Raw genomic sequence first — 14,602 nt, 5'->3', positions numbered from 1 at the left:
TGACTTTGCCAATGTGGCATGCCACTTGGCATTTAATTTATTTTTTAATTTTTTTTCTTTATTTTATGGAAAAAAATGCTCTCTCTAACATACACACCAACATATATATACACACACATAGAGCAACATATATATATACACACACACAGAAACATATACACACACACACGACAACATACACACACACACACATTAATATATATATACACACAAGAAAAGTCCAATCAGAGAAGTCCAATAATAAAGGCCATATAAGTCTAATAATGAAGGCTAGAATAGTCCGATCGAAAAAATCTAATAATGAAGGCTAGAAAAGTCCGATTGGAAAAGTTCGATCGGAAAAGTTTGATCAAAGAAGTCTAATAATGAAGGCTGAAAAAGTCCGATCAGAGAAGTCTGATAATGAAGGCTGAAAAAGTCCGATCGAAAAAGTCCGATTAGAGAAGTCTGATAACGAAGGTTGAAAAAGTTTGATCGAAAAAGTCCAATTGGAAAAGTCCGATCGGAGAAGTTCGATAATGAAGGCTATAGAAATTTGATAATGAAGGTTGAAAAAGTCAGATCGGAAAAGTCCGATTGAAAAAGTCCGATCGGAGAATTCCAATAATGAAGGGCATAGAAGTCTAATAATGAAGACTGGAAAAGTCCGATCGGAAAAGCCTAATCGAAAAAGTCCGATAGGAGAAGTCCAATAATGAAGGGCGTAGAAGTCTTATAATGAAGGTTGGAAAGCTCCGATCGAAAAAGTCTAATAATGAAGCCATAGAAGTCTAATAATGAAAGCTGGAAAAGTCCAATTGAAAAAGCCGGATCAAAAAAGTCTGATCGAAGAAATCCAATAATGAAGGGCGTAGAAGTCTGATAATGAAGGATGGAAAAGTACGATCAAAAAAGTTCGATCTAAGAAATCCAATAATGAAGGTCATAGAAGTCTGATAATGAAGGCTGAAAAAGTCCGATAAAAAAAGTCCGATCGGAGAAATTCGATCAAAAAATTCCGATAATGAAGGCCATAGAAGTCCGATAATGAAGGTCGAAAAAGTCCAATTGGAAAAGTCCGATAATGAAGGCTATAGAAGTCCAATTAGAGAAGTTCAATCGGAGAATTTCAATCGAATTTCTTTGATGAAGGTTGTCGAACTTCATCATCAATCTCTCTCTTTCACCCTTTCTCTCCCTCCCGCGAGCACCGCTGTCACCCCTCACCACAGCTTAACCAACCGTCTGTTGCCCTCCCCGTCGTCAACCACTATATATATATTGTTGTGTGTATATATAAGGTATTGTGTGTGTATATATATATATATGTTGTTGTGTGTGTGTATATGTTTATATATATAAATGTTGATGTGTGTAAACATTTCTGTATATGTGTGTATATATATACGTTATTGTGTGTGTATATAAATATATGTTGCTGTATGTGTATATATATATATATGTTGTTGTGTGTGTGTTTATATATATATATATGTTGTGTGTATGTGCAGAGAAGAGAAGATAGAGCATTTTTCTTCAGAAAATAATGAAAAAAATTAAAAACAAATTAAATGCAAAGTGGCATGCCATCTGGGTAAAGCCACATGCCAGTCAAAATTAATTTCGACATTGGCTAAAATTACAATTAATTTCAAAAATTGGGCTCTTCTTGCCAAAATTGAAAGCATTGGATAAAATTACCAAAACCCAAAAAAGTTTGGAATTTGGGTGTTAATAGCCCAATAACTAAAACTATAAAAGTATTCACAAATATAAATTTACATTTTATATATTCAATTTTTAATCTATATATTTTTATTAAAACTTTCAAATTCTAGAATGTTTCTTAATTAACATCATGAGATTAATATTCATTCCATATTTTGTCTTATTCACCAGGATATATATATATATATAGTATCATATGCAAATAATAATACGCAATATGCAAATAATAAAAGCTTATTTAGTACGTTTAAACTTTTTAGAGAATATGGCAGACTTGGCAGCCTAGAAATTGCTATGCACCCATTATGGTTGATGAAAGAGAATATGACAGAGATTCAAGGAATACTTTTTATTAATTGTCAAAAGTTTTTAATACTTTCTAGGCTCCCATGATTTTGATCATTTGAAATTCAAAATTTGAATTTTCATTGCAACTCGTGGGAACGTTCAAATGTTTGCGTCTATAAATAAGTGATTGTTGAAGTTGTTCAATCACAAAATTTGCTTTCGCTATTTTACTCTCTTATTGATTCACTATTTTACAAGTTGTCCTATTCTTTTACTATCTTGCTAATTACTATACTTTCTAGTGTCACAATATCTTTGATTGGTTTCATTACTCTACATTTACAATCATGTCTTCCCTTCGTCGCTCCCTCACTACTCGCAGAAATAATCCTAACAGTGCTTCTTCCATGGAGCCCCCTCGAGCCAGTACATCTTCTGCAAACCCCTAACGACCTTTTATTCCATTCCCAATGGAACCACTCCCCCGTGATTTTTTTAACAATTGGAGTGGCAGTCAATGGGCATGGGAACACCCATCATTTACTAAATAAGATACACAGCCTCTTAAATCACAAGATTTTGATATGCAAATGTTTGGTAACCCTCCACCTCTACCAACTGAGCAACACTCACCAAATGAGGGTCAGACATCCTTAAAACAACCAAATGAGGATCCGTCCAGCTCACTGTTAGAGTAGGTGCTTTAGACCCAATCAGATTGGGCATATTGTACACTGACAATTGCAATCATATTCATTATTGAATAAGGAGTTATTCAATCTCACAAAGAATTCGTTCTATTAGTTTCTTATTATTATTGTAATAACCGGATGAAACTAGATAGAAGTCCATATGATGTATACTGTGATTAATTTATAAAGATCTGAGATGATGCATCACAATTTCAAGACATCATTAAATGTCCCAAAACGTAGCAATGTTAAGAATTGACATTGACAATTGCGGTAAGACTTGTATGTGCTATGTTTTTGCTATGTGATAGCAATAGCGGTCTCAAACCCATAGGTATGGGGATGCCTAGACAAATACATAGGTGATCAATGTTGGAGATCGTATTACTGGACATGACTCACCATGAGAATCTATTTTGGTTATATGTTGATGGAATTCTCATACGAGATGGGTGTAACTAATCCTTGGATATGAGGTTGTCACGGTCATCTCATATAAAGACCAGTATGTTTTGACATCGTTTCGATGGGTCTAGACAAAGGTTGCACGTGGGCGATCGTTGGGCATATCGTGAGGTTTATGGAAATGGGTGCATAACCAAAATGTGACTCATGTATCCCTTGATAGAGAATGATGTATCTAAGGTGCATTCGTTGGATATTCACTTTAAATCCATGGCCATAGTGAAAGAGATCAATAAAGAGTTATTAATTCACTTTCTGTTAAGTGAAAATATCCGGATAACCGAAGAAAAACTCATGTGATCATAATCAAATAACACATTGCCAAACTTAAGCTCACATAAGATACATTGATGAGAGGATCGAATTACATGGTAACCATGCTCGTAAAAGGTTATTTCCGGATTATGAATCTTCTGAATAATTAGGTAGGCATGACGCTTTGCTAGAGGCCAATCTTGTCTTATGTGTTCGTACCGACATATTGCCAATATATTCAAAAGCCTAATGAGTCATACGCAATTGACACAGTCCCTGTCTTAAACCAGGAGAGCGAATGTATGGTTAAGTGGGACACTTCACAAGAAGTTGTGCCGTCGTAGGTTCCCACGGAAAAAAGATCAAATAGACGTAATGACGTCAATATGATGAGGGGTTATCATAAAGAAAAAAGTTTCCTAGAATGACAATTGATTAAATTAGGAAGGACTTTCTAATTTAATAATTTTCTATTTGTTGGAGTGGCAAATAGGAAATAATTGGGTTAAATAAAGTATTTGGGTCAAATATTAAATGAAATTAAATATGTAGGTTAAATTAGATTTAAGTCAAATATTAAATTAAATATTATATTTAGACTTGAATTAGATTTGCGCCAAATATTTTATTTAAACCTATAATTGGATTTGGGCAACTTAATTATATTTCTAGTTGGATTAGAATAAATCCATTTAATTAAGTTCCTAATTGGACTAAATTAAATGAGCCAGCTCATATCCATTAGGGTTTAAGAAACCCTAGGATGTTTTCTCTATAAATATCCCTTTATGGGTTGTCCAAAATTAATGGTCATGTAGTTTTTAAAGAGTTGAAAAACGAATGTCGTTCACTCTTCCTTGTTTCTTTTTGGCATCAATTTGAAACGTAGACGTTCTTTTCCATCCATATACAAGTCGCAAAAAAGAGAAGGAGCTAGCACTCATATCTCGTTCTCCTTGCCAACGGACGCGTGTCACGTATCACAAGTTAGAGGCTGGACGCTTAGACGGCTCGAATCTGCGAACGACTCAAAAATCTAAATGTTAGATTTGTTTTATTTGCATGTGAATGATTTGATTTCGACGTTGATCCAATCGTTGGGATCCGGGTAAGATTCAAAATTTTTTAACTACGTTGCTTACCCCGTAGCGATCTTACTTTACTTTCAATGTTATCAGAGCCATCGTTGAAATATTTTAATTCCTTACGTGCGGATTCGATAATATTGTTATTTGTGAAATAATGGAATAATTATTGCGTTTGTAATTTTTTTGGATTGCAAAACGTTTTTGGCGAAAGGGCAAAAGATCGTGTACGACACGAAAAAGCAAAAAACGAGGATTGGGGTGCATACAGATGCACTGGAGGGTCGAACGAAGCGACCACGCGAGGCCCACATGCGTAGGGCACGGCCTGGGGTTGCCAAGCATGTGCAGGGCGCTGCCAGGCATAGCCGGGCGTGAGCGCTACCAAACAAACCCGCGTGCAGCTGACGGGTGCGACCCGCAACCCGCCCGAATGCCCGCGGCAGACCTTGCGTGGCTAGCGACCATGCGTACCAGGTGTGGCCAGTGCACCCCATGCGCAGCCTACGTGCCTCTTACGCATCCCAAGACCCTTTTGGCCTGGCAGCATGTGCGACATGCTGCCAGCCCCTCCTGCTACCTCGGGTTGCGGTTTGACCCTTTCTCGGGGTGCACAATAAACACATGGGCTAACCCTTCGGTGGCCTAGTGTATTTCGTGCCCTCAGGTTGGGCCTAACCTAATTGTTTGACAATTTTTTTGGCTTTTTCGATGCAATCCATGTGTGTATGACACCTATGGGCCGTGTTTGAAATGGATCGGGGTCGTTTAATGGGCGTTTTATTAATTATTGGACTTCTAGTGTATGTTTGACATGCATTGATTAATCTAAGGCCTATTGAGCTTTGTTAGTTGGACTAATGGATAATGTCCAAGCCCAAATACAATTGAAACAGTTTTATTTTTTCAAAAATTATACAAATTTCAATTTATTGAAAAACGTTTCAATGAAATTGATGCAACAATTAATTAACATAATCTAAATGAATCAATGTGATTGATTGCATGGGTGTATGGTATGGATTGAGTTGACCACTTATTTTATGTTGGGAATGAATGCTTGTAATTTTGGTTTTTGAAATAGGGCTTGTGTGTCCTGCCTCTCTTATACTCTGATGTACATTTCTCTTCTTATCTCACTCCCCCCAAATGTAACTCGGGGTTTCTTATTCTATGTAATGTATGTAGAATAGAATAGAGTAGTGATAGTTGTAGTTTGTATAAAGAGCAAAAGATGGAGCCAAATTGAAGTCAAGATTCAAATACCAAGGAAGGCTTGAAGAATGTGCTTGAGAAGCAAGTTGTGATTCTTCACTTAGGTTTGACCCGCTAGCTTCCCTTCTATGGCTCGAAGGGGCTAGCCGTAGTTAGCCATACCATACACCGGTTTGACTCATTTTTATGCATTATTAATTTGATTAATTGCATGTGATGAGACCTAAATAAATAAATAATAAATCCCTCATTAATATAAAGCCAACTTGCCTTCCATCATTATGAAGCATTAGGTTTCTAGCTGGCACTTGATTTGTTGAGTCACTCAAGGTCATGTATCACCTATGATTCCTATGTTTCATGGGCCATGAGATGTCCTTGAATGATGGGTTCGAGTTAACTAGAAATGTGGGGTTTATTGAGTCACTCAAGGCCTTACTGAGTATAGAGGCAAAGATTGAGTCACATAAGATGTGCTTGACAAGGAGTTATCAACCCAATGAATCTAGGAGTTGCATGGAGATGCAATTGGTAGCAAGTACCTACCTAATCGATCCTAGCACAATTTGTTGAGTCACTTAAGGTTGTACGAGGGGAGATGGGATCCTAGCCCATTAGAAAATCTTCTAATGAGATTTCTCGAGTTATATCTTGAGAGTGGCGAACTCGTAGAAAATAGTGGGAGCAATCATAAAATGTTACTTCTTACAATTTATAATTTCATAATTCAATATAATTATAATAATATCTCTATATTTGGTTGTTGATCCGGAATGTCTGGAAACATATCGATAAGATCGATACTCGAGGGTAATAATACCTTTAACGGGACTAATTTCTATGACTGGGAGATCATCTTGAGGATAGTCATCACGTATGATAAGATTCTCTATGCGATGAAGAGCTATCTTCTTACAAAGTCACCAGTTGTGTAAATAGTAGCACATAAAGCCTGGACGATGCATGAGGGTGATATGATCATCGCTTGGTATATCACCTTGGCTGCCATGATCCCGGAGCGTAAGCAACAACATAAAAGTTACAATGTATATGAGATCATGGCTAGGCTCAGGGATACTTGTTGAAAAGCATGTCATGGAGATGATACGTTTTATCAATAGGTTGCTAGAGTTGAACTTGGGTATGGATGCCAAAACATACCCTAGATTTGGTGCTATAGTCCCTCCCTAATGGTTATGGAAGAGAATCTTGGAGAGTTGTTGTCCATGCTAAGGGACGTCAAGCCTAAAATTGTATAATGGCCAAGGGAAGTGTTCTCTTAATTGAAGGGCTCAAGACACATAGGGACAAGCCCAAGAGTGAGAAAGCCAAAAGAAGAAAAGTTCTTCCATAGCGCAATAAGAGTCCAGAAGACCAAAACCCGAAAGAACAAGAAGGATCTATCCCCACTGTAATAAACTGAGAGGTGTAGAGTAAGAAGAGTTCTACTCAGGGCACTTCAGGTATTTATGTTACTGAAATTATTCTATTTACTTCTGATCAGTCCACATGTGTATTAGATACTGGATCTAGTGCTCATATTTACACTTTTGTTTATGGGCTTTAGAGTACGAGGAGATTAATAATGGGAGAAGTGTACCTACACATGAGAAATGAATCAAGAGTTATTCCATTAGTTGTAGGGACCTATTTATTGACATTGCCCACAAGACTTGTATTGGAGTTACATAATTGTTACTACAATTCTAGTTTGAGTAGGAATATAATTTTTATTTCTTGTTTGGACAAGGATGGATATTCATTTTTATTTAAGAACAATAGTTGTCCGTTTTATAAAATGAGTTGTTTTATGGTAAAGTAACAACATGTAACTGTTTGTATGTTCTTGATGTTGATACTCCTATCAATAACACAAATATTAAGCGACTTAAATAAGGTGATTTGAATAGTACTTATTTATGGCATTATCGCCTTGGCCATATAAATGAGATTCGCATATACAACTTGTATAAAGATGGATATCTTGACACATTTGATTATGAATCATAAGGTGCTTGCGAATCTTGTTTGTTTGGAAAAATGACTAAGTCTCCTTTTAAAGTAAAGCGAGTGAAGGCTACATAAATGTTATGGCTTGTGCACATTGTGTGGGCCCATGTCTACCCAAGCTAGAGGTGGATATGTCAACTTCATAACCTTTACTGATGATAGATCATGTTTTGGTTATGTGTATCTCATGAGACATAAATCTGAAACTTTTGAAAAGTTCAAAGAATTCAGATTTGAAGTAGAGAAACAAACTGGGAAAAGCATCAAAGTACTTTGATCAGATCGAGGTGGTGAATACTTGAACAGTGAGTTTCTAGATCATCTGAAGCAGAATGAGATCTCTCATAATGAACTCCACCTGGAACACCAGAGATGAATGGTGTGTCTGAAAGGAGGGACAAGACCTTGTTGGACATGGTCTGGTCCATAATGAGTTGCGCTGAACTTCCTATTTCATTTTGGGGATGCGTACTCCTCACCGTGATCTTTGTTTTGAATAGGGTTCCAAGTAAATCAATTACTCAGACTCCATATAAGATATGGAAAGGAAAGAAGTCAAATCTGTCTTTCCTTAAGATTTGGGGTTGTAAAATTTATGTTAAACATGTTGACAATAATAAGCTAAAACTCAAATCGATGAGATGTTTGTTTGTGGGATAGAAAATAAATGGATATTACTTTTACCACCCATATGAACAAAAGGCGTTTTGTTTCCAAGCATGAGGCATTCCTTGAGAAGAAATTCGTAGATGCTGTGGCTAGTGGGAGGAATGTTAAACTCGAAGAGATTCGAGGTAAACAACAAACAAATACTCCCCTCCAGGAACCTAAGGAAGATTAGACACAAGATGTTGTGTCAATTCCCCAACCTTCTAAATAAGAACCTCATAGGTTAACGAGGGTTCGTCGCGAGCAAAAGAAATATGAATTTCTCGTCTCGGCACATGGAGATGTGCTTTTAGCTGTGAACGATGAGCCTACTACCTATGATGAGACAATGTCTGAGATTGACTCTAGGTTATGGCAGATGAATGACAAAACAACTTTCCTTAAAGGAAACCTAGTCGAGGATGTGTATATGACACAACCTGACGATTTTGTTACCTATGAACATGCAAATAAGATTTGCAAGTTGCAAAGATCTATTTATTTATGGAGTAAAGCAAGCATCCCGGAGTTGGAATCAATGTTTTGATAAAAAGATCAAAAGGTTTGATTTTTCAAAAAAGGGAAGTTGATCCTTGTGTTTACAAGAAGGTTAGTGGGAGCGCGATTACCATTTTTAGTCCTACATGTGGACAATATATTGCTCATTAGGAATGTTGTTCCCATGTTGCAATTAGTTAAAAGATGGATTTCAAAAAACTTCTCCATGAAGAATTTGGGAGAAGCAGCCTATATTATGGGAATAAGGATCTATAAAGATAGATCCATGAGGTTGCTAGCACTCTCCCAAAGCGCGTACATTGACAAGGTGCTAACGAGGTTTAGCATGGAAGATTCTAAGAGAAAAGTCTTCCCATGTCACATGGAATACATCTCTCCAAGACTATGTGTCCAAAGACACAAGATGAGAGAAATAGGATGAGTCGAGCACAATATGCCTTGGTTATTGGCGCAATCATGTATGTTATGTTATGTATGAGGCCTGATATCGCATATGCTTTGAGCATATGTAGTAGATATCAAGCTGATCCAGGTGAGAAACACTAGATTGCAGTGAAGAACACCCTTAAGTACTTGAGAAGGACTAAAGAGATGTTCTTGGTATATGGAGAATGAGAGCTTATCGTGAAGGAGTTCACGGATGCCAGTTTCCAATTCGACCATGATGATTTTAAATCATGTACAGTCGAGATTCATATTCTGCTTAAATAGCTGGGCCATGAGTTGGAAGAGTTCCAACAAGAGATAGTGGCAGATTCAGCAACTGAAGTCGAATACATAACAACCATCGAAGCAGATAAGGAGATTGTAAGGATCCGTAAGTTCATTGATGAACTTCGAGTGGTGTCTTGCATTGTTAATCCAATAACAGTTATTGTGAAAACGATAGAACCATTGCGTAAGTGAAGGAACCACGGTCTCATCAACGGATCAAATTTGTATTATGGCATCACCATTTGATAATGGAGATTATCAGCCGAGGTGACATATATAGAGAAAGTGTCGACGGATGACAACGTTATAGATCCCTTAACTAAAGCTCTATCCCAGGAGAAACATGAAAGTCATGTTCGATCATCAGGTATAAGATACATAAGTTATTAGCTCTAGTGCAAGTGGGAGATTGTTAGTGTAGGTGCTCTAAACCTAATCAGATTGGGCATGTTGTACACTAACAATTGCAATCATATTTATTATTGAATAAGGAGTTATTCAATCTCACAAAGAAGTCGTTCTATTAGTTTCTTGTTATTATTGTAATGATCGGATGAAACTAGATAGAAGTTCATATGATGTATACTGTGATTAATTTATAAAGATGTGAAATGATATATCACAATTTCAAAACATCATTAAATGTCCCAAGTCGTAGCAATGTCTAGAATGGACATTGACAATTGCGGTAAGACTTGTATATGTTATGTTTTTGCTATGTGATAGCAATGGTGGTCTCACACCCATAGGCATGGGCATGCCTAGACAAGTACATAGGTTACCAATATTGGAGAATGTGTCACTGGACATGACTCGCCATGAGAATCCATTTTGGTTATATGTTGATGGAATTCTCATACGAGATGGGTGTAACTAATCCTTGAACCTGAGGTTGTCACAGTCCTCTCATAAGAAGATTGGTATGCTTTAACATCGTTTCAATGGGCTTAGACAAAGGCTGCAATCGTTGGGCATATTGTGAGGCTTATGGAGATTGGTGCATAACCAAGATGAGACTCGTCTATCCCTTGATTGAGGATAATGTATCTAAGGTGCCTTCGGTAGATATTCACTTTAAATCTATGGTCATGGTGAAAGAGATCAATAAAGAGTTATTGATTTACTTTTTATTAAGTGAAGATATCCGAATAACCGAAAAAAACTAATGTGATCATAATCAAGCAACACATTGCCAGACTTGAGATCACATAAGATACATTGACGAGATAATCGAATTACACGATAACCATGCTCGTGAAAGGTTATTTGCGGATTATGAATCCTTTTGAATAATTGGGTAAGTATGATGCCTTATTAGAGGTCAATCTTGTCTTATGTGTTCGTACCGACACATTGCCAACATATTCGGAAGCCTAATAAGTCATACGCAATAGGCATGGTCCCTGCCTTAAACTAGGAGAGCGAAAGTATGGTTAAGTGGGACACTTCGGCAAGAAGTTGTGCCGTCGTAGGTTGTCACGGAAAAAGAATAAATAAACGTAATGATGTCGATATGACGATGGATCATCATAAAGGAAAAAATTTCCTAGAATGACAATTGATTAAATTAGGAAGGAGTTTCTAATTTAATAATCTTCTATTTGTTGAAGTGGCAAATATGAAATAAAATATATTTGGGCATAATTTAATATTTGGGCTAAATTAGATTTGAGCCAAATATTAAATTAAATATTATATTTAGACTTGAATTAGATCTGGGCTAAATATTTTATTTAAACCTATAATTGGATTTGGGCCACTTAATTATATTTCTCGTTGGACTAGAATAAACTCATTTAATTAAGTTCCTAATTGGACTAAATTAAATGGGCCGGCCCATATCCATTAGGGTTTAAGAAACCCTAGGATGTTTTTTCTATAAATATCCCTTTATAGTTGCCCAAAATTAATGGTTGTGTAGTTTTTCAAGAGTTGAAAAATGAATACCGTTGTTCACTTTTCCCCATTTCTTTTGGACATTGATTTGAAACGTGGGCATTCATTTTCGTCCATACACAAGTCGCAAAAAGAAGTTGGAGCTAGCACTCCTATTCTGTTCTCCTTGCCAACGGACGTGTGCTGCATATCACAAGTTAGATGCCGAACACTTGGACAACTCGAATCCGCTAACGACTCGAAAATCTAAAGGTTAAATTTATTTTATTTGTATAAGGTTCAAAATTTTTGAACTACACTGCTTATCCCGTAGCAATCTTACTTTACTTTCACGCACGACGCAAGTCCAAGCGACAAAGAACTAGTAATGTTTGGCAGGTGTTCAAAATCATTAACATAGTTGAGAAGGGTTAAAAAGCCGTGTACATTTTGCAAAAAAGACTACTCATGCCAACTAGGGGGTGGGATTGGACACTTGATGAGACATGCCTTGAAACATGATGATGACGGCCTGGATGCAACGCAAACACAATTGCAACAAGGTAAGGCTTTGATTTTTCGATATAATAGAGAACTTGATAAATCTAGCTTAGCAAAAGTAATAATTAAAACTGAATCTTCTTTTTTATTTGGGGAGAATGCAATATTTAAATGATATTGTAAAATGCATTACAACCTGTAGCTAGAGGTTTTGCACGAAAGACTATAAAAAATAAAGCGATGAGGTTATATTTAGAATAATTAAGAAATACATTTAATGGAAGAGTGTCATTAACATCAGATATTTGGTATGATGTTATGACAAATAACCACTATATGTGTGTCATTATACATTGGATTGATAAAGAATGAAAAATTCAAAAAAGAATAATTGGATTCATAGAATTAGTATAACAGCATAGAGGTAATTTAATTACAAGTAAAATTCGAGAGACTAGTTATAATTACAATATTAGTGATAAAATAATGACAATCTTATTTGATAATGCGAGTAACAATGGCTCTAACATTGAACGACTAAGATATGAACTTCTATTAATTTTAGATAGACAATTATTTCACAATAGTTTGCGCATGTCATATTTTAAACTTATGTGTACAGGATGGTCTACAAATATATAATGAGGCATTAGCTAAAATAAGGGGTGTTTTGGCTTTAATTCGAAGTAGTGAATTCCATTTCTGAGAGTGGAAACAACTTGTTAATGGATTTGGCTTACCATATAGAAGATTTCCAATAGATGTTCAAACTAAGTGAAATTCAACTTATTTGTTGTTACAAAACTAAACCATATAAACAACAACTTGAATTATTTTGGAGTAAGGAAATGGTAGAAGCATATCAACTAAAGGATAGTGATTGGGAACAACTAGATGTTATTATATATATATTGGAAACATTTTATAGTGCAACAAAATCATTTTCTAGTTGTAAATATTCTACCACACATATTTTTATTCGTGAAATATTTCCTATTGTTAGTTGTTTTGTAGAACATAGGGATTCAAATATATATGAACATAGGGATTCAAACATTTTATATAGGTGTTGACACACAAGAAATAAAAACAAAAGTTCAAAATTTAATTTTTGAAATGTATAATTTATATGAGTCTCGTTTTGGTAATAAATCAAGTAGTGAAAATTATTCTTCACAAAGAAAGTCTAAGGGATTCTTAAAATGGGGGTGGTCCATATACCTCAAATAAAAAAAAACAAAGGGCGATCTATAAACATCTAATGAATTTAACGAACTTGAATTCTATTTAAATAAGAGATCTTCATTTTCTGATGACCAAATTAACACATTTGATATTTTGTCATAGTGGTGTCAAAATCAACACACGTATCCGGTGTTGGCCGCCATGGCCCGAGATCTACTAACCCCCTCCCCCCGATGTCCACAGTGCCATCAAAGTCAGCTTTTTCTATAGGAAATAGGGTGTTCAATCCAAAGAGATTGAGGTTGCAACATACGACACTGAAAATGTGTATATACTTTAAAGATGGGTTGGATGTTGAATTTAACAAACAAGTGATAGATTTGTACGATGAATCTAGCGAATTAGAACATAATGACAGTACAGGGTCATCCACAGCACAGTGATATTTTCTCTTAAGAGGAATACGCCCTGCAATTATTGGTTTGAGTTTTTTTATACATTTTAATAGTTAATTATTTTCTCGTACTTTTGATTTTATTATTTTTTCTTCAAACTATACTAACTTAAGCATCAGAGTGCCCTAGGGAGCAATCACGAGGGCAATTCTTTGCAGGTACTTATACCGTTTGAAGGAGTCAAGGACGTTCGACAATACTTAAATATAAGTTTATTTTTTAATATCATTTAATAACCTATTACTCATTTGCATCTTAGTATATGTTTGTTATTGAAACCATACTAACTTAAGCATTGGAGTGACCTCGAGGTAGAGATGGGAAATGGGTCGGGCAACCCATGGGTCGGCCGGGCACTTTACCGTAGCAAACGGGCCGGGCCGACCTGCCTAGCAAAATGAGGGCTGGCCGGGCCAACAATATGTGGCCCGCGGCCCGGCCCACCAATTGGCCCGCTAAAATAGCCTGGCCCGGCCCACCAAAAAGTAAAAAAATATTTTAAAAATTATGTTTGTATTTAATAATTATAAACATAATAATTAAAAATTATGTTTCTTGTAAACATAATTTTATTGTAATGTTTGTAAACATAATTATATTTGTAAACATAATGTTTAATATGTTTATAAACATAATTTTAATGTAATTTTTGTAAACATAATGTTTACTGTAAACATCATAATTTTACAAATATCAAAATTATAAGTAAACATTAATAAACATATTTTAAAACATATTAGTTACATTTGGAAAAAAATAAAAAAATATATTTAAAAAATTAAATATATAAAATTTAAAAATAAATGGCTCACGGGCTGGCCCAGCCCAGCAGGCCCACGAGCCGGCCCGTCTCCCTCGTGGGCCAAATTCGGCCCGGCACACCCATTATAAATGGGTGGGCCAAGCGGGATGCGGGCCAAGCCGGGCCGGGCCAGCCCGCCCATTTCCCATCTCTACCTCGAGGCCAACTCGAGGATAGTTTTTTACA

The sequence above is a fragment of the Diospyros lotus genome, chromosome 10 (assembly GCF_014633365.1).
Source record: "Diospyros lotus cultivar Yz01 chromosome 10, ASM1463336v1, whole genome shotgun sequence".
In the NCBI taxonomy this organism is placed as follows: Eukaryota; Viridiplantae; Streptophyta; class Magnoliopsida; order Ericales; family Ebenaceae; genus Diospyros; species Diospyros lotus.
This window is presented reverse-complemented; position numbering follows the sequence as displayed.